This window comes from Neodiprion pinetum, chromosome 6 (assembly GCF_021155775.2).
Source record: "Neodiprion pinetum isolate iyNeoPine1 chromosome 6, iyNeoPine1.2, whole genome shotgun sequence".
Taxonomy (NCBI): Eukaryota; Metazoa; Arthropoda; class Insecta; order Hymenoptera; family Diprionidae; genus Neodiprion; species Neodiprion pinetum.
In genome coordinates, this window is record NC_060237.1 from 12,057,628 (window position 1) to 12,079,130 (window position 21,503).

Genomic DNA, 21,503 nt, shown 5'->3' on the forward strand with positions numbered 1-21,503 from the left:
AACTTCGTCAATTTTGCTCCAATTAACTTGAAATTTTGACACAATATTCTTCAGATATTACGGATTCAATTTCAAAAATAAAAAAAAAATGCAAGAAAAAAAAATTAAATACCTTACCCCCCCCTTAACCTGTCAACGAACTTTCTAACCTTCAGAGAGCTACAAAAACGACGCCCTTGACTGATAAGGAGCTAAGCGATCCAGATGAACGACTTCGGATTTGGTACGAGGGGAAGGTCTAATTCTGAAAACAACATCGTTAATCCGATCAACAATAAAATAAGGACCTTCCCAATTACTCTGAAAATTGGGACAGCGCCCTTGTTGTCGACGAGGTTGAAATAACCAAACGGAATCTCCCTTTCCAAAATTTCAAATTTCTAACTCTGATGTCATAACGATCCTTAGTCTTATCGGAAGCCATACGAATTCTTTCCCCAGCAAATTCATGAACCTCGTCCAATTTTTGACGGAAAACGGAATTAAAAATCACCTGGGACAAAGTCACGGAAGGATTGACGCCCTTTTCTATATCTGACGGAAGTCGAAGATTCCGACCTGTCAACATCATAGCTGGAGAAAAACCGGTAGTGTCGTGAATTGCAGAGCGATACGATAAAAGAAATAAGTGAATCCACTCATCCCAATCTTTCTGATCCTGATTAACGACAGAAGAAAGATAACGAAGAAGCGTCCTATTCAATCTTACTACCATTCCATTAGACTGTGAATGCAAAGCGGTGGTACGAGTTTTTCTAATCCCTAAAATTTGAAGGAACTCCTTCATCAAATTCGACTCAAAATTTCGACCCTGATCTGTGTGTGATTCTAGAGGAGCTCCGTAACGACAGACGAATTCACGAATGAAAGCTCGAGCAAGGGTGCTAGCTTTTTGATTCGGAATTGGGACTACTTCTAACCACTTTGTAAAATAATCTGCTATCACCAGGGCATACCGATTTCCTAACCTAGAAAGAGGAAGAGGGCCTAGGATATCCATTGCGACTCTTTCAAATAGAGCTCCTACTTCATAGATTTGAAGAGAACTCTTCCCTTTTCACGAGGTCCTTTCTTGGCTAAACAAACCGTGCAAGTTCTGCACCAATTTTCAACGTCAGCTCGGCAGTGAGCCCAAAAATACCTTTCTCTGATCCTACCTGAAGTCTTATTAGAAGCAAAATGGCCACCGACAGGTGAATCATGAAAGCTTGACAAAATCTCGGCTATCTCTTCTTTAGGAACCAGAAGCTGCCAACGTACCGACCTGGAGTCAGGTGATTCCCATTTCCTATAAAGCGACTGATCGTGGAGAAACAAGGAGTCCCACTGCGCCCAGTAAATTTTCGAAAACTGACTTATAGGAGACACTTCTTCCCACTGAGGCCTAAGTCCTGTGGATTTCCAATTCCGAACTAGAAGGAGATCTGAATCTTTCTCCTGGGCGATGATCCAGTTTCCTTTATTATCAACGAGAGAAATTTGTCGAACGTTGAGCGAGGGATCATGCTGTTTATTCAAACGAGAGCACTGTTTGCAATCGTCCCCGCACTGACGACGAGAAAGTGCATCAGCATCACCATGCAGAACTCCGGGACGGTGTTTAATTTCAAAGTCATATTGACCTAACCTCTCCAACCATCGAGCTATTTGGCCTTCACGTGATTTGAACGAAAGAAGCCAGGTTAAGGAAGCATTGTTTGTCCGAATCAAAAATTTCCTTCCGTAAAGATAATGATGGAAATGGCAAATAGATTTTACCATCGCTAATAATTCTCTACGGGTAACGCAATAATTGCGTTCCGGTTTAGACAAGACCCGACTGAAATAACTAATAACGCGCTCTTGGTTATCCTGAATTTGAGACAAAACCCCACCTATACCACAGAGAGAAGCGTCAGAATCTACGATGAATTGAGAATCGGTGATGGGATAAGCTAATATCGGTGACGAAGTTAATAATTTTTCAAGGAGAACAAAGGCTCCTTCGCATTCTGAAGTCCAATCGAAAACAACTTCAATTCCTGTAAGAGCATGGAGGGGTCTCGCTATAGAAGCAAAGCCCTTAACGAAACGTCTGTAATAAGTACAAAGTCCTAAGAAACATTGAACCTTTTCTTTTGAATCGGGACGAGGCCAATTCGAGACCTTTCCTATTTTAGAAGGATCTGTCTTGACACCTTCCGCTGAAACGACGTGTCCGAGAAAAGTTACTTCCTTTTTGAATAAATGACATTTTTTGGGACTCATTTTTAGACCAGATTGGAATAAACGACTAAAAACCTGCTCAAGATTTTCCAATTCTTCATCAAAAGTCTTACCGAACACGATAATGTCATCAAGATGAAGTAAACAAATCTTGCCAGTGAGACCTTGAAGGGCGAGTTCCATCGCTCTTTTGAAGGTAGCTGGTGCATTACAAAGGCCAAAAGGCATAACTTTAAATTGCTAAAGTCCACCTAACCCTGTGACAAAAGTCGTTTTCGCTTTGTCTAATGGATTTATTTCGACTTGCCAATAACCGCTCTATAAATCTATCGTAGAGAACCAACGGGCACCAGATATTAAATCAAAGGTATCTCTTATTTGAGGAAGCGGATAAGCATCTTTCTTGGTGATCTCGTTCAACTTCCTATAATCTATACAAAACCTCTTAGAACCATCTTTTTTATTGACTGAGACAGTGGAAGAAGCCCACGGACTAGAAGACGGCTCAATAACATCTGCTGTTCTCACATCTTCTACTAATTTTTCAACTTCCCTGCGACCGTTTAAAGAAAGCCGTCTAGCTGCCTAGTTAATCTGAGCGTTATTCCCCACATCTATCGAATGCTTAGCGATGGAACATCTCCCGATGTCGGCAGAGTCTTGAGCGAAAGTCTCTCTAAAAACGTTGAAAAGGCAAACGAGACTGATAGTCTGAGCGATATCTAAATCTTTAGAAGACCTAGTAAAGAGTTCCGTGAGATAAGAAGGAACGACTAAAGAGTCCGACGCATGTTCTAAAACGCGCAAAGACGAGAGGGTTTCTTTCTGTTGAGAAGAGTTAATAAATTTAGACATTTGAAGGTTTATTTTACGGTAACCAGAACAGAGAGTCGAATCCCCGATAGAAATGACGCAGTTGTAAGCGGAAAGAAAATCAACGCCTAAAATGCATTCATCTTCTATATCAGCTACTAGAACTTCATGTGGGGATTGAAGACAATTCGCTACTGTTACCCGCACAACCATCTTACCTACGACAGGGGTAGTTGCTCCGGTAGCAGTGCGAATAGACACAAAAGGATTAATTGAAGCAAGAGACGAAATCATATCAAGACGAACAACGAAAATTTCGGCTCTGGTATCTATCACCCACAAACAACCTAGTCCGTTAACGGAACCTTTAGCATATAGGCCGGTACGACACAGGCCTCTTACCACGAACTGTAAAGCAATAGGGCTAAGGAATTTGGAAGAAACCGATGATATCTGCCCTTTCAAAACATCGGTAGCTAGTTTCCCGAATTCTGAGGAACAGAAGGTTGAGTGGCCCAAACCGAATCAGAGGGTGCTCTCTTGGAGGCATTATTGCGCCACGAATCTTCCGCAGTCTTCAACTGACGGTCGAGTTTAAAACAATTCTCTGCGATATGTCCCCTTACGCCGCAAAACTGGCACTCTGAGACACGCCGATTGGAGTTTTATCTATTGTAACGAGAGAAATCACTATTTTTCCTTCCTGGAAGAGAATCTGAGCTAGGCTGACTGACTGAAGGACGGGACGAAGAATTTTCCGAAGGTTCAGCTTGGCTTAATTGATGAAGTTGACGCAAACCTAAATCCGCCTCGTTTATGGCTTCTAATTCTAAGCCCTTAATAATTGCTTCATGTAGAGAAGTTGGAGCTGCGAGCCTCAGATGATACCTAAGCTCCGGATTCCGAATCGCATTAATGAATTTCGCCCGAGCTATCTGATCTCTAGCTTTTTCTGCACATCAGTAAGAGAATGTCGAGCGAGACGTTCGATGTCATTTCCGAGAGAGGCTAAATCTTCCTTGGGCCCTTGACGTCTATTTTCAAACTGAGTGAAATAAAGTTTGGAAAGATGTTCTTCGCCAAACCGAAGTTTAAGAGCCGCACAAATGCTGTCGAAATTTTCAGAATCCGAAGCGATCCAAGAACTACCAAGGCCGGACCGGACAAAGAGGCTGTCAAATTAGCTGCTTTCTGGGACGGACTCCAACCATTGACCTTACTAATTATGTTGAACTGACGTTCGTATAGACTCCAAGCAAACGAACCGTCATACGAACCGGGCTTCAAATTCGATTGTTTCGAGGGCAACTCTACAGTACTCGCGGCAGGTACAGAGACCTGATTGAGTCCGAACGAGCTCTGAGTCTGCGGAGAGAGAACATTGACAGTACCGCGCGATTTTAAAAAGGCCAAGAACTCTGACTGAATATCCACGCTAGGATGAGACAACGCGACAGGAGGCTCAACCACTCCTGAAATATCACGTGACGGAACATTGTGGCATTGCGGAATAGAGCTAACCTGAGCTTGACGCGAGACATGAGTAGGTGGAAAATTATTAGCAACATGGGGACTTTCGCCTCCCCCATAAATAGCGTCAGACTTTGATTGATCCAGAATTGAATGAATGGAGGTCCTCCTGCTGGGACCGGGACTAAAGGAAGAGAAGTCCTTGTACCTGGGGATGGGATTGGGCGGATTGGGAGTTCCTGCGGCCGCTCCTGTAGCCTCTGCACACCTTGCAGGATCCCGATCAGCGCCTGGGATACGATTTCCTGTTGTTGACGTTGTTGGGAGAGGGGTTCGTGCAGAAGATTCTGCTGTTCTTGTTACTGCTGTTGCTACTGTTGCTGATGTTGTTGTTGTTGCTGTATATGTCGCATCAGCAAATCATGATTTCCTTGGATCAGCTCTGCCAAGAGAGCTAGTTGGGGCTGGGGCTGAACCTCAGCTTCCAAACGAGGAGAAACGGGAGGAAACGCCGGTTCAGGAGAGCGCTGGCATGACGAAATGCGTCCGGCAGCTCGTTGCTCCGCGCTTGATGCTCTCGTCAGAGGATATCTTTGCATTTTTTTTTGTATACTTCTTTTCACTCAAAATCCACCCAAATGGCACAGAAGAGATCCCACTTCTGACACCAATGTAACAACGGGGAAAATTAAGAAAGAACTAAAAGAATCAAAGAGTTCTCTGTGCGATTTAAGCGAACGCCGAGCCAAAGAAGTCTCACAAAACAAGGAATATTTTACAAGGAAAATAGATGTATTTGGTCACGAAGTCCTCTTTTTAAAGTCTAGACACCGACTGTTTTTACAATAATATTTGTTGACCAGAAACCCTATTCATTTCATGACATATGAAAGCTACAGTCAAAGATGACTACTAGATCACTAGAAAGACGATAACACGGGTGATTGATGATTTCACCCTTTATAACAATATGTTTAGTTTCGTTCTCATCCGTGGTGGTAAATGTGTATAGTTTCGCACGGATTTATCGTATTGTTGAAGAACTGTCTCTGATGATGGGTTATCCTTACAGCAGTTCTATGCCCTCAGTTTTATCCTATAGGTAGTATATTGTGGTGGTGGCGGTAAACCACTCAAGGTGTGGCGTCTGTTTGTCTAGGTAGCAGTTGCATATTACGGTCTTGCCAACTCAGCATCAATTGCTTAGTACAGTGGGACTAACTTGGTGTTTTTATTTCATTCTTTGCTACGTATTATGCTTTATGGTATGGACCAAATCTTTTTAAGCCTCTCCAGGCGGTACTTATAATCGTTAAACGTGATGATGTACAACGTTGCGCTTTCGGCATCCTTGACACGTTTGTTCACTTTGATGGTAAATGTGCCCAGTTTTACTTGTATCCCCGATGAATTCGGTCATAATTTTTTCATTGTTCTAATCCTTTATCAGACTCCGAGGTGTAAAATGCTCGAGACAAAAGAGGTGAAATCTTTATGATCCTTGTGAAACTCTATAGGATATTCGGATATCCATCGGTTGAGGATGTAACCGATCGATGGATCGTCCGAGTGAGTTGATATATCGATAGGATTATGCCTCCACTCGAACGAACCGTATAGATTGTTTACGTGAAAATACATCAGATACGATTCCACGTTACTGGGATCAAAATCTTTCCCCATAAACCTGTTATTGGCCCGAGCGTGTCGATTGGAACATTGTGCTACGCCGCCTCGAATGCTCCTTTCAGTAAATAACGCTATTACAGGGTCGTCTGAAAGTTGTAAATTTACTCTAGTATGCTTGAGCATCGCGTCAAAAGCAAGTACCGGTGCTGTGTAGTAGTGCAACGGATCTAAATCATATGTTTTGAGGCATCTGATCAGATCAGCGTTTTTGCATTTATCAATCTCTATAGTCCTCCATTGGCTCTAAATGGAATTCTCCCCAAACATTCTGAGCATGCTCGTAATCGGCGTTTGAAATATTTGCATTACAGAGGTGTGAGTAGGAATGCTTCTTTGCAGGTAGCTGAGTTTCATCGAGCTTCTCCGTTCGCGCAATCTTATAGTCGGGTTAGTCTGTACCTGATTTTTTCGGGGAGCTAACGTGTTGTGCAACGAAATTTTTATACTTCGCGCTTTTTAAATCGACTTGAAGACTGACGAGTTTCTACTTTTGTGACTGCTTCATAGAATGTATATGATAATGAGGATTATATTGAAGAATGAAATTTACAATTATTCATCTTGTATTTTACAGCGAATAAAATTTATAATATTTTCACATTTTCCCGCTAGATAAATTTATATGAAGAGAACAGATAAAATATTAAAGATATTTGCATAGTTGCATCAAATTCTATTTTTTTTTTTGTTTTTTTGGTTATGTAAATAATTTCATTTTCAATTCTATGTATGAACTGGGGTATAATTGTAATAATTTGTATTTCCTAGATAGGTAAATAATTTTATTGAATATTCCATTTTAATTCTATGTGTAAACTATAATATAATTGTAATGAATTTTACTGATATTTTTGTGCATATTGCGAGCATTTTTTAGGCAGACGATTGCATTCCAGACAGTCTTTTACTAGAGGATTTGGCCCATCAACTATGTCGCCATCGGGTCTTGGTGTATAATGCAGGAGGCATCTGCGGCAACTGGCAATCTTGTCATCCATTTTCATATTCTCAGACAGTTTATCCCACACATCATTGATGGCGTTTGATGCGAACGTGTAGATGAATTCTTTTGGCAAACACGCTATATTCTCAGGTCTCATCGCTCTTAAGTCACCCAATTCTTCGAAGAGGTAGAAAGATCTCTCTAGAGAAGCTGTACACTCCTTCAAATACCAACTCCTTAGTCGCTGCACATTTTCAAAGGCGCAGTTGTATGCCGGGATGTATTCAGGGTTGTCATCATACCAAATCGATTCTTTCTCCGCATGCTTCCAGATATTATTCGATGGGAAGTATCCATGGTTCAAGTCATGCCAGGATGCCGCTTCCTTATGCCTCAATTTTTCCAGTGCAGGGGGTGTGATGTACAAATCTTCCATATTAATAACCCTCGTTGTGCCGTCGATGATCTCCGTCAGCCATGCTTTCTCCTCCTTCTCTTTGACGTATTCGCTGTGAGCCTCGCTCGTGCCGCCACGTAGCGGTTTCAAAAGCTAAATAGCCGGCGTGTGAATTTACATTAGAGGCATACTGATAAATATCCAAATCAGCAAAATATTATCAAATAAGTGATATTTCCATTGTAATAGTGAGGTGAAAAGTTGAAAATAATAACGAGTTGAAACTCCAGTAGTATGTAGCAATATAATATTAATAAATACACAATGAAAACCACTACCTTTTACGAATAAAGGTTTTTATTATTCTACTTGATAGTTTTTGTTTTATTAGAAAAAATTGGTGGCTGTAAATTTACTAAGCCGCAGATAACATGAATAATATTACCGATGCAAAAGAACAAATGTTCTGGAATTTTATACAAAATTTGATATGTTTTAAGTCGTTGCATAATTCTTTCTACATGAATTCGAACTCTTGCGATGTTGTAAGTCAGATCTGTTTCTTCTTTCGAAAATTCTGATTTTTTTTCCAAAAATGTTGGCATAATAAGTAATACTCGTTTACCACTTGCATCAATGATAGATCTGATTTCAGGAAAACCTTTATCTGCTAAAACCACATCACCATCTTCCAATGAATCTACCAAATTCGATTCAATAGTTAATTGGGAATCACCTTTTCTACCGCCAGCAACTTTCGATTTGAAACAGATGAACCCAGATGGTGTGATTCCAATCAGTACTTTTGCTGTAAAACCTTTCTTATAATGAAAGTAACAGTAAATACGGTCGTCAACACTTGACGGAACATCTATCTTGAATTCAGTGCAGTCTATGATAACCCGAGTATTAGAGTACTGAGGTTTAAAACATTCCGGCATAGTTTTCTGTACGGCAGCTCTACTTGGCCAAAACACTAAATTTGCAGTTGACGAATTCAAATATTGTAAAGTTGAAAAGAATATCTTGGAGATAGTTGACCGATGTAAACCAAAGAAAATTGCTATGGCTGAAAATGTCAGTCCAGTTTTTATTTTCACTAAAAAAATTAAAAGCCTCTGTTCTCTTGTTATTGTAGATCTTTCCGATGGGTTTTCAGTTTTAGATAATAAAAAATTGAAGTTCTGGAAGTTCACTCCAGCAATATCTAATAAATCTTCATCGGTCTTAATAGATGGAAAACCACAGAAACTACGCTGTTTCCTATTTTGTTCAACTACAGCCTCGTTAAAACCAACCGACTTATCTACTCTATCTGTTAATGATGTGTCGCATTGTACCTCTTCATCTTTCATTTTTTTCCTATTCACAATAGTTTTGAGAGTGGCAATTTCCGGTATTTCAGTTTGAACTTCAGCATCGCAGTAGTTAGTCATGTAAATATATCTGTTACAAGTGAAAGCTTTTGTTTGTTCGGTACCAGTAGAACTTACAAAATCTACTTGACACTCTTGATCACTTTTTAAAATTACTTCGGCACTGCTTATATCCATAGGTTCACGTCCACTATTATTGACAACATTGTTGGGGTCGTTATCAACTTGATTTCCAGTATCACAATTCACTCCGATGTTACGCTTGTGAAGAGTCTTTCTTCGGTTCATGAGTCGATTGTACCTATAATTAATAGATACATAGGTTACTATATAAATATCGATGTATATATTATTCAATTTTATAATTATTTTTTTACTTCTCATACATTTACCTGCTCAAAACAGCTCTTTCATTTACTTGCTTTGTATGATAAACTGGAGGGAATAGAGTTGGCGCGTAGCTTGGACTCGCAGGATCATCTGATTTTTTCTTGCCAATGAAATGAGCATTACATATTACATGATGAGTTTTTGGACTCCACTTTGAACCATCAGGACAGTAAAAAACAATAATACTTATGTATTTATATAGTGTTTCATGCAGATAGCATAACAGTTCACCTATTGATATAGTTGGCTTGATTTTAAAAATATAGAAAACTAAGGCATCGAAAGTGAAGTTATGTTACTTACTTTTTTCTTTTCACAGCAGCAATCCATTTTTGCCTTTGAACTATTTTATGTGATGCAGTTGGAAACTTGTAAAATATACAATCACTAGTTTTACCGTTATTTTTGCAGTTAACAACACAACAAGTGTAATTCCACATATCGTCTATTGTTTCTCATACAAAATGCTATCACAACACACGCTGGCTCAACTCACTACTCGCCACCCCGCGCGCTGCGATCGTTTCGCAGCTCCCCTCCAAGCGGCGGCTCACAGCGAATAGGTAACACACATTTCTCACCATTTTTCTCACAATTTTCGGCACATCCTCGTAAGATTGGTTGCCAGCATTCCATGATATTCCGTGGTGATTGTGTGTCAACCAGACATCGGTAGCTCTACATTCAAGTGGTAAGCTTGCCAAATCATAGGGTGGCTTGGAAATGGTGTAATCCAGACCCGAGCCGTTTACGTTGATGACTGCGACTTCCTTGGGTACAAACTTCATGTTATGGCCTATGAAACATTACACGTCTAGTGAAGGGTAAAAATTCTCGACCTTGTAGATAATATATTATTGAGTCTTGGTGAGCGGTCATAGAAATGTATAACGTACATTTTCGTTAACGTTTCGACCGTCTTGCACGTCTAGGATCGTCGCCATGTTGAGGAGTAGGAATGATGCGCTCGATTTACCGACTGACAGCAGGTAGAAGACTGACTATTCCATCTGTAGCACAGCTGCTTTAATCCCCTCGTAGGTGAATTTTTTAGAAGTGGAAAGGATCGCATAGTTTATTTACGGTACATAACTGCATGAAAATTCAAACTTGTTGAATTCCCCACCAAGGTATTTCATTTGCAGGCGATTTTCCCCCGGCCATGTTACACATTTCAGTTATCTGATTCGAATCTTCTTGTAGAACCTTTGTGATTCTCGGTGGTAAGAAGACATTGTATTCCCCTTTAATCTCAGCCAGAACACGTACTCCAAATTTTGTTTTGACCAGTGGTAACCCTGTGACATCATACACCTCCTCAATCTCGAGTTCCGACATCTTCTTGGTTGGCAGATTCTCCAGACGCCCGACGTGGTTAACTTTTGTCAGACCCATTGCGTTTCAATCAGAGTTTCTTTTTTTTCACAAGTACGAACAATTCACGACGCTAAGAGATGATGAGAACAGAGTGACTATGGGAATAGGCCAACGTTTATACCACCCACCTCCACTATAATTTTCCATCGGATGCGTTGAGCTAACATATGCCGATAGATCGCAAGAATTTGGGCGTGGCGGAGGGGGGTTACGGGGGGTCCAAGCTTTGTACCACCCTCGACATCAAAGGATAAAAAAATTTTGTGACAAACAAGTCTGAGCCTGCACACCCCAACCCTAATCAGCATGGGGCATGTGATGGAAAAAATCGGTTATCGAAAAGCAGGTAGTGAGCAGCGTTTGACGGGAGAAAAATCTGGTCTTGCCTACTCTTGACCAGGAAGTTTGTGTACATGCCGTTTTTGGGGTTTATGACTCTTTATGGCGAACACGTCTGAGCCTGCAAACCTCTAACCCCCATTAGCGTGGGACATGCGACGAGCAAAAAATCGGTCATCAAAAAAGCATGTAGCGAGCTCTTGAGAAAATTTTCCCAGCTTATGCTGTTCCCTCGTTACATTTTTGCCTGCATGTCACGTCGTGTATATCCCATGAACGATTGGCTGGTTGGTTTCTGCTCGGTGGAGGGTGAGCGTGTCTCCTTTTGTACAAATTCGAATAGCTGTTTAAAACTTCTCTAGCATTTTGAAAAATCCCTCGTGCAGAAACAGGTCTTTGACAAAGTGGCTGTGAAAAAAAGTAGCCATCTTGCATCGAGCATTGGAAACATCACGCAGAGTCGATCGGTGGATTATCGATTGATCGATAATGCTGTGGAGGCACCACATACGACAAACCTGTGGCAACACCCGGTAACACTAACTGTCGGTAAGATCAGAGATAACAATTTCGTGGTGATTGTGTGACGAGGAACAATAAAAAATTTAAAATGTCTACTCATCCGACGGTGAAAAAAATCAAAATGGCTGCTCATCTAACTAAGCAAAAAATCAAAATGGCTGCTCACCTGACTAAGCAACTAATTCATTGTCAAACTGAACTGAGTTGGATTATTGTAGAATTCACGCGTTATATGTTTATCGGCATCGGCCAAATATGACGAGAGTTTGTCAAGACTGATGGCCATGAAACGAAAGGAATCGATAAATCTCAAACTCAACATCGACCCTTCGTTTTTTATTTTGTATTAATTAATTAATTTATTTGTGTTCGTATTTATTGATTTTTGTGTTTTCGTTCTTGATTATCCACATGCTGACTGAGAGGGTTTGTCTCAGGGCAGATAAATAAACTTTTTCTCTCTCTCTTTCTCTCTATTTATTTATTAATTTTAATTATTTAATTTTCTAACTCATTTATTCATTTATGAATATCTTTATCATTTTCAGTACTGTTATATAACTATTATTATATTATTATATATCAATGTTATTGTGTTTCATTTTTATTTTGTATTAATTAATTTATTTATTAATTTTGTGTGTGTCTGTGTATGTGTGCATGCGTGCGTGCGTGCGTGCGTGTGTGTGTGTGTGTGTGTGTAGATCGGTTGAAAAGAAATTTCAAAAAATTGGGCCAAAATTTCAGAATTCTAGTTCAATTGAAACGGGTGCCTGTGAGCATAAATTCACTTTGAGTTTCGAATTTGGGCAAGAACCGCTAATAATCACCGATGATGAAAAATCTATGTGATAAATTAACTATTCACATCAGCTATTTGAACAGTATTTCCATTTTAGCGGGGGAATGAGGAAAAAATTATAGCTTTTGTATGCTGACACTCTTGAAACAATTCAAACCATGGCAGAAAAATTCTTAGAACATTAAATATAAAAAAAAGATTAATCATTTATAATATAAACACAAATCAATCAGTCATTATTCCCAATTCGCGCTTATCATTCATTACTTGAAGTTGGCGATCGATCATCGTCGTCGAGTGTTTTTGTGTATCTCCAATATTCGACGAATTTTCTAATTTTTTTTTTTGTAGCCAAACTGGAGATCTTTTCGAGATAAGCTTTCCAAGGACCACTCTAATGATATATGATATTTGCGTTGAACTATCTATGAAAACATTTTTTGTAAATTTTTGTAACTAATAGTAAGTGGAATAAAAAAATGTACAAGTAATTATCCTGTGTACTTCGATACTAACATAAATCCGTACTTCCGTTCTAGTTCAAAATATTAATGGATCTATTTGATAATCCTATTCTTTTTAAAGACCAGTGTGAGGCTACGTTATTATGTCGAATAGTGGCATATCTCTTTGTAAGCAATTATTGCTACGAATCATCAACAAGTTGGTTATTGACTTATTCTTTTGAATTGAACAAGCTGTTACATGCGTTGATTAAATGTGAAGTAGTTTTCTGTTCTGGAATACAATACAGAAATAAAAGCAAAAAAACTATGCATCGTTATAACTGAATCAGTCTTTGATACCATGGAATTGATGTTCCGCACATATTCTCATCAAAGAAAATTTCAGAAATTTGGGACCCCGAAGGCACCATAAATGATTTTGCATATGTGTACGCTCCTGACCGCGGAAGTTCCTACGTTGACCACCAATCAACTCTACCGTCAACTACAAAGATGGCACCCACAGTGTTTCACTCTCAAGAGTGAGAATATATAGGGGGAATGTATGGTACGAAATACATCATATGACTCTCACAAATGATAAACTGGATCATGTCGTACTGCAATACTGTAGATACATTAATACACGGTAGTCGATATAATCGGAGGGTTCTGGATTCCAAAATGGCGTACCGGTAGACTAGCCTCTGATTCTTACCATACCAACAGTCGGTATGTTACCCCACGAGGGGTAAGCCTTACCGTCGATAGTGTTACCAATGGGAGCGTGATTATAAATGGTGGCACCTGTATTTTTACTCTATTTTACTGACAGACAGTTTGTTGATGAGATTTTTGCGTTGTCAGATGAGCAGTTATTTTGAATTTTTTGTAATCGGATGACCCAACATCTTAAATTTTTGCCGTAATATGGCAGACATTTTACCGACGGAATTGTTACAGATAAGAGCATTAACATAGATGGCGCCATTAGTAGCTGTTTTTCTTTATCCGTGAGAGGTGCCTGCTTTATCGGTATTGATAAATGATACCGATCCTACCTTATCAGGTGTGTGTGTGCACGTGTGTGCGCGCGGATAACAGGTATCCTCAATCCAATCATTAGGTGGTTATCTGGACCGATCGCCACCTGATCGCCCCTCTTACCGTTCGCTGATTTTTGCCCTATAATCCAGTCGGAATAGACATGAGACCTATTCTTCGAGGATGCCAACTCGCGATTTTTTTTGTAGGATTTTTGGACCTACTGGAATACGCCTTCAAGTTTTCGACCACGAGATAGTTGCATTTTAGCAATTAAGTCATTAATCATTAAAAGATCGATTTTTAGGAGTTATCTTTTTTGAAATGCATTTTATTCAAAAATGCATCATAAAAAAGTTGTGCATTATAATGTCTTCTATAAAATAGGTCCCATGCAAAAATGACCTAACATTGATAGTTAAGTAGTTAATTGCAATTGAAAATTATTTTTCTCACCTCGGTTTTTGCATCCTTTATAGGTCATTCATCAACATATCTTATCCAAACTCATCCAACAAGTAGAGGAAACCCTCCCCAAGAGACACGTGCAGGTCTTGTTGATCTACGTTACATAGTTAAGCAACAATCTGCGATTTACGAAAATCCGGAGTTGTTGAATTCTTGTCTCCCAGGAAGGCTCACAGAGTCAAAAAAAAATCAAGGAGCTTCGTTTATAATGGAGGCAACAACCAACATGAGAAAAACGATTTTCAATTGCAATTAACTGCTCAACAATAATCGCGACGAATCCTTCAACTTATTAACTAACAATATTAGGTCATTTTTGCATAGACTTTATTTTATAGTAGACATTATAACGCACAACTTTGCTATGAAATATTTTTATATAAAATCCATTTCAAAAAAGATAACCCCAAAAAATCGTTTTTCTAATTATTAAAGACTTTTAATTGCTAGAATGCAACTATCTCGTAGTCGAAAACTTGAGAGCAAATTTTTGTAGGTCCAAAAAGCCTACAAAAAAATCGCGAGTTGACACCTTCAAAGAATAGAAGTCACTTGAAATTTCGGCTATTCCGACTGGACTACTGCGGATGAGAAGATTTCCTCGAATCTCAGCAATCGATGGTAAAAATTGTCGTGACAGATAACTTGTTCGGCCGCTAGAGGAGCCACTGTTCACCTATGGTTAGCTCCGAGTAAGTCGCCAATCAGCGATAGGTAGCCGGGGGAGGTAACTCGTTTCACCGATTGCCCACCAGAGCGCGTTACCGAATTTCCCATTCACGTAACTAATCGCGGAAGAAAATCGACCATTAGAATGACTCATCGCTAAGGGGATGATGTTCTTCTCCCATGTTATTTCACCTTAGGCAGCGGAGCGTGGTTATACTGAATGAATTGTGCAGGTCAAAATTTATGCTTTATATTTCTTTATTTGGATAATAGTCTTCTTCTGTATCTCGTGATAACTGTACAGGTATTCTTGCGTGCGTCACGGTATATAAGAAAAGTGTGTGCAGAGTGTGTCTGTGTGTGCGGGTGTGTCTTGTCTCTGCGTTTTGCCCATAGATGTCGTTGCGTGTTTGATTTGAGGAGGATCGTTGCATCCAACATCCCACATGCTTCGGCAGGTAGGGGTAAATCATCCTCGACTTCGAGCAGGCGGCATCCCCCCCCCCCCCCCCACAGTGATATTTGTGGTTTATATACCCTCGAGGTCTCTTCAGCAGGTACTTCATACGTTTTTTCGACTTCTTGCCGAGTCAAGTCGTGCGTGTATACTCTAAACTATACTCGTTCAAAAAAGAACTGTTCATAGGGTTTTTTCATTTCTAGAACTCACCACTTCTTACGCGCTGTCGTGGTAAAAAATTATCAACCTTTTTTTTTCGTTATTGTGCATGCGCTGCTGTGCGGCGAGAGACCGTTCCGGAGAAAGACAAGGAACAGCGATTCGAACATCCTCTGTGGCAAGCTTCCTGCAAAACTTTTTTGCAACAAAGTGAAAAAAAAGTTACATTTCTCAATTTCAAACATTTTTCATTTTCCAGTCACAAAATCAAACAAAAAAAAAAAATACAATAGACTTGACGGAGATCAATGGTGCGCGTCAAGTGGAGGATTTCCTGCCAACCAAGAAACTTACGGAACTCGACATTATGAAAGATCATGCCGTTACTGAGCTGCGAGTCATTTCAACGTAATTCGTATCGGGCATTGCTTTAATTTTAATTTAATGCGCCATGCCTCGGGAATATACTTGGCAGCTCAGTACCGCGGAGAGGGGAGGGGTAACTTTTGGAGAGAGAGGGACACTCGAAAACCACACGCTACTTAACAAAAGAAGTAAAATAAAATCTTATATTTCACAATAGCGGTGATACAAAAACAAAGAAAAAAAATAATCCAAAAGTCGCTCGTCGCGATTCTAAAATTATACAGAAAATTACACGTAACCTACACTATTCCTTACTCTACTGAGCTCGCAGCTCCCTAACTAAAATGTCACGCAACTCCATACGCTATTCTGAATTTGCTAATTCGCCATTTCTTCTCCATAGCCATAATTGCTCGAAACCGAAACTAAAACTACTTTTTCGACGGTGAGCCGTTGGGATACCGAACAGACGGCGTCCTCAATCTCACCCGAGATCTCACCCGACTCGGAGCTTCGACGCTACTGCGAGCTACCCTAAATCTAAACGTGACAACATAAATTAAGGGATCATCTCAGTATGAAATTTTCAAAAAATCGATTTTGTTTTTTGCATTACCGTATAGTATACACTGTTCTTCACATTTTCTCGAATTTTGAAATCCAAATTCAAATTATTACGGTCGCTACAGCGTTTCTTGTGAAAGGGGACCGGTTTTTCTACCTGCGCGTCTACTAAGGTGGTTAGGTTTCATAACCTTGCAAAATAAACTGTTCAAGCATTTCAGTTCGTTTTTGACATCCACCACGGATAGACATACGAGTGAAACCCCCAAGAAAAAAATCAAGACCTGGTATCGCCGATTGATCGTAAGTAAACGATTCATCTAAAATTGTATAACTTCAATCTTTAAACGCATTTTTCTCGGAATGGTGTTTTTCAAAACGGTGTCCACTCTCAAAGGAAGAGTTTTGAAGATATCTATTTCCACTTTTGAGAGAACATCCTTAACGTCATTCTCTATCGCGCTATTGAAGCTTTTTTGTTTTTTTTTGAAATCTTCAAATTTTTTTTTACGAAAAACTGTTGAAAAAAAGGGCCAAATTCGATACTTTTTGTTCAAACCGCCGCCATTGTGTCAAATTTCGAAAACAAACCTCCATAGCGCGATAGCGACTTTCCTACAGATTAATAATCTATTTGAAATTTTTGTTTCAGATCAAAATCGCGGCCGCAATCGTGGACACCGTACAGGACCTTTTTTTCACGTGTCATTTCAACAATTTATTTAATTATTATATACTAACTAAATGAACGTAAAAAAAATCATTTTGTATTCGGCATGAATGTATTTATTTATAAAAATGAAACGAGACCGATTAGTTCATTACAACATTAAAAAAAAAATCGCGAAAATTAGTGATTTTTCGAAGGGTCACACTAAGACGATCCCTCAACCTGAAGCTTATTTCCTACTTATTTTAACTAAACAAATCCGCAAACGCCACTATACTTCAGACGCAACCAAAACTCAATATTCGAACTTATCGTCTCAACCGCTGCTTAACGCAATGGCAATTTCGACTATACATCACTTCAATTCGACTAAACGCCATCTCAAATAAACGGCAACTTGACTAAGTGCGAGCGCCACTAAATGTAAGCTCAACTAAACACAATCTCAAGGTAACACAACTCAATTAACATCATCTTAAATAAACGGGTACGGAACTAAGCGCAGGCGTAACTAAACGTGACCTCAACTATTCGCTATTGCAACGCATCCGAAATCAAACCTTCTCAAAATCCTCGAAAACGTTATTCGCTAATCTGAGCGCTCCAATTCAGCACTTCTCGACCTACTCGAGAGGTGACTCTGAAAAAACCGATAACGCGGCTCGACCCGGTACAGCGGAAATCGGCTGTACTTAATTTCAAAAACGAGAGGGACTCAACTAAAACCCGTGACTCTACTCAAATTTCTCAAGAACTCAAAATTGACTCTACTTTAATACGCGCACTCAGGCTACCGTCATGAAGCAAAAGAATCGGCGAAAGAATTTTGAGTACTCTTCTATAACGCAAATTCAAAACGGCTATCCGTTACTCGGCAAACCTTTTCGTGATTATACTCGAAATTCAATCGCGGGGATGGAGGCAGCGCTTACATTTTACATCCTGGCAACCCCCTTTCCATTCCCCTCGCGATTTTTGGGCGAATCCATTACTTCGCGAAACTCCCCAAAACGTGACTACTTATCATGACCGCCAGAACTAGAGTGATTTCAAAAACCTACGACCTGCCGCATCACGGATCTCGATACGTCATCCCATACGTGACGTCATACCCACAAGAATACGCAATAATCGATCCGTCATCGATTTCGTTGATTGCGCAACTCGACGCGCACCTTTAATACCATCGCGGCGCAGAACTTGACGCTAGATCGCAATCTCGTCCTCCGCGCAGCTCCATGACGTCTTGGTGGTGAGCGTGGTGCTCCCTCGTCGCTAATCGGTCCGTCGCAAGTTCGCTAGTCAATTGTTGTCGGGGTGAAGTGGGAGAGGCTGCGGCACGCCGGCCGCCAGTGGGAATCGCGTCCACCTTGGATTCCCGCGATGCGGGGATCTGCGTCGGCTCCCCCTCCGCAGCCTCGACATCCTTCCTTCGCAATTGTCGCTGGTCCGCCACTTCGCAATTTCCTCTAATTCGTGGCCGACTTCTGCCTGATGCCGTTGTAGCTCGAAAAATAAAAAAATCAAAAAACCTGAAGTATCTTACGCTATACGCTAAGACGCCCCTTCTCGTAGTTTCGGATACATGACTCTAGTCCTGGATCTCTTTTGCAAAGACTTTGCGACTCAATTTCGGAAATTGCTAAATTTTGATTCCGCCCAGGGTTCAAGGAGCTCCTTGTAACGGGTATCAAAAATGCCACGTTACAATGTATAGCAATAATTGCTCGAAACCAGAACTGGAACGAACTTTTCGACCGTGCGTCGCCGGGCTATCAAATAGACGGTGTCTTCAATCTCACTCGAGATCTCACCCGACTCGGAGCTTCGACACTACCACGAGCTGCCTTAAGTCTAAACTTGATAACTTAAATTAAAATAAATCTCATTTTCTACTTATTTGAACTAAACAGATTCTTAAACGCCAAAATACTTCAGACGCAACTCAAATTCAATGACACGAACTTCTCATCTCAACCGCTACGCAACGAAACCGCAATCTCAACTATACGCAACCTCAACTAAACTCTACTAAACATCATCCTAAATGAACGGAAACTCAACTAAGTGCAAGCGTAATTGAACGTAACCTCAACTAAACGCAATCTCAAGTTACCTCAACTTAACTAAACACCATTTTAACTAAACGAGTAGTTATATTGGGGGGGTTCTGGCTCAAACTGACTCACCGACCTCAGCAGGTGCTGCAGGACGCGCCTCGGGTATAGTTGGTTTCTTACTGACCGAGCGTCGGTGTGTTAACCTAAGCTAACCTGACCTAACCAATGTAAACAACAAGATGGCTGACGTAACTGCAAGATAGCGGACTTACCCGCAAGATGGCTGACTGACCTGCAAGATGACTGACTAGCCTGCAAGATGGCGGACGAGATGACGGAACATGTAGTCGGTGTGTTACCGGCCTAATCTAACCTGACGCGACACAAGCCAACCTAACCTGACCCAATCAATGTAAACAACAAGGTGGCGGGAGCAAGATGGCTGACATGATATCGGAACAGGTTGATAACCTAACCTGACTCAGCCCAGCCTAATACATGTAAACAACAACATGGCGGACAGGATTGCAAAGCAAGATGACGGGGCGGTATTGCAAAACGGCTGGCGGAATATACCGTTTGAAAAATAATATTATCGGCATACTTCGAATACATTCTTTTGTACTAATTAACCGGATGGCGACACCGCAATCAGATAGGCTGGGAATGTTGATGATGACCCGTAAACTTTCACGCGCAAGAATTCATTATGGGGGAGAGTATGGTTGGTATATAAATCGCGAGCTTATTTGACACGTTATATTATTCTCATAGTTTTCCTATCGTGAACTTTAGTATCCATAGTACGTGCAATTTACAAAATCTACATCGGACGTAATGGATCTGAATAAAATCAACCTTGTCTGTCGCCTTGAAACGCTACCCAATAAGAGAATGTCGGATCTGGAGGTTGAGGAGGAGTACAACGTGAGGGGAGTGAAGCGCGTCAATACTAAGTACGGCACGAGTATTTTGCTCACGCTGAATGAGAAATTCGAAATATTTTTACCCCCTCTAATCGTAAGACTCATGGAACATGATGTGGTGCCATTCAACGAGATGCAGAAGACGATAATCGAGGGCATTCTACGAATGAAGTATCACGGGGGCGAATAAAACAAATTTGAAATTTTGTGCGACAGATGAGCATAATCAGCAAAAGCATAACAAAAAGATATCCCAAGAATAGAATGCTCTCTCGGGAAAATGTTAGCTGTTAGTCGGTGTTACTCATGGCTTGGAAATTTGTTTCCTCCCACATTTTTCATTGAAATTCCCGAAGCATTGGAAATAAAAGCGAACGTGGCAGATACCGAAACGTCAGTCTTGCATCAATATTCATACAAGAAAAATCAACACTGTTCCAACTTGCAACATGGAGTTGATCATGGACATTCAAAGTTTCGTTGGCCCCGACGATAAATTTATACCCAAGGAACTTTGCATCATAAACATGAACTCATCGGGCTTGTGTCGCATTCTCTTCAAACCACCGTACGCTTGGACAGATCTACCGGCTAAACACAAAGCTACTAACGCTTATCTAACACACAATTTTCACGGAATACCATGGAATGCGGGAATCGAATCTTATGCTGAGGTACAGAAAGTTGTAACAAAGGCTGTTAAGAGGGTCCTCTAGTTTCTCGGGTTAAAAAACTCGATTTTTTTTTTCATAAATCATATCTACAACATCTGTCGAAAATGTGTGCAAAAAAATTTTTCGATATTCGAAGTGGTTCACAAGTTACGGCCCTGGAACGAAGCAGGTATACGGAGCGCGCGCCTGGCTGCTCCGAAAGCCGAGCGGCGCTGACCATTGTATTGATGTTGTAAAACAGGCCCGAATCGCGAAAAGGGAAGACTAAGCAGCTGTGCGTGACTTCCAAGAAGAAGAAGGCCGATTGTATGGTCCAGGCATAGCAGATTGACGGTGAGATGAAATTTTTAGTATAAATCACATGCGCGAACTGTCAAACGCGTTTTTCTCGAAACACCATTTTTCGAAACGGTGACCACGATATTTCAGAAACTGCTGCACTGATCTTGATCAAATTTATACAGCATCTTTAATATGTTACAAGCCAGCGATTGAACTAGAATTATCATGATTGCTTTGATAGTTTTTCGTCTACGAGCGAAAAACTTGAGAATAAATGAGTGAAAAATAGAATGTAATTTTCAAAAGTGTATAAAAAAGTCAATTTTTGTAATTTAGAATTCACTCTAGTTCAATTGCTAGTCTTAAGTATGAAGATTAAAATGCCGTTCGGT

General features: G+C 40.4%; 1 protein-coding gene across 4 annotated transcripts in view; it reads left to right on the plus strand.

The window, feature by feature from the left end:
* Positions 1-21,503, plus strand: part of LOC124221964 (dipeptidase 1) — a 1,639,756-nt gene that overhangs the window by 124,169 nt on the left and 1,494,084 nt on the right. The window lies entirely within an intron of this gene.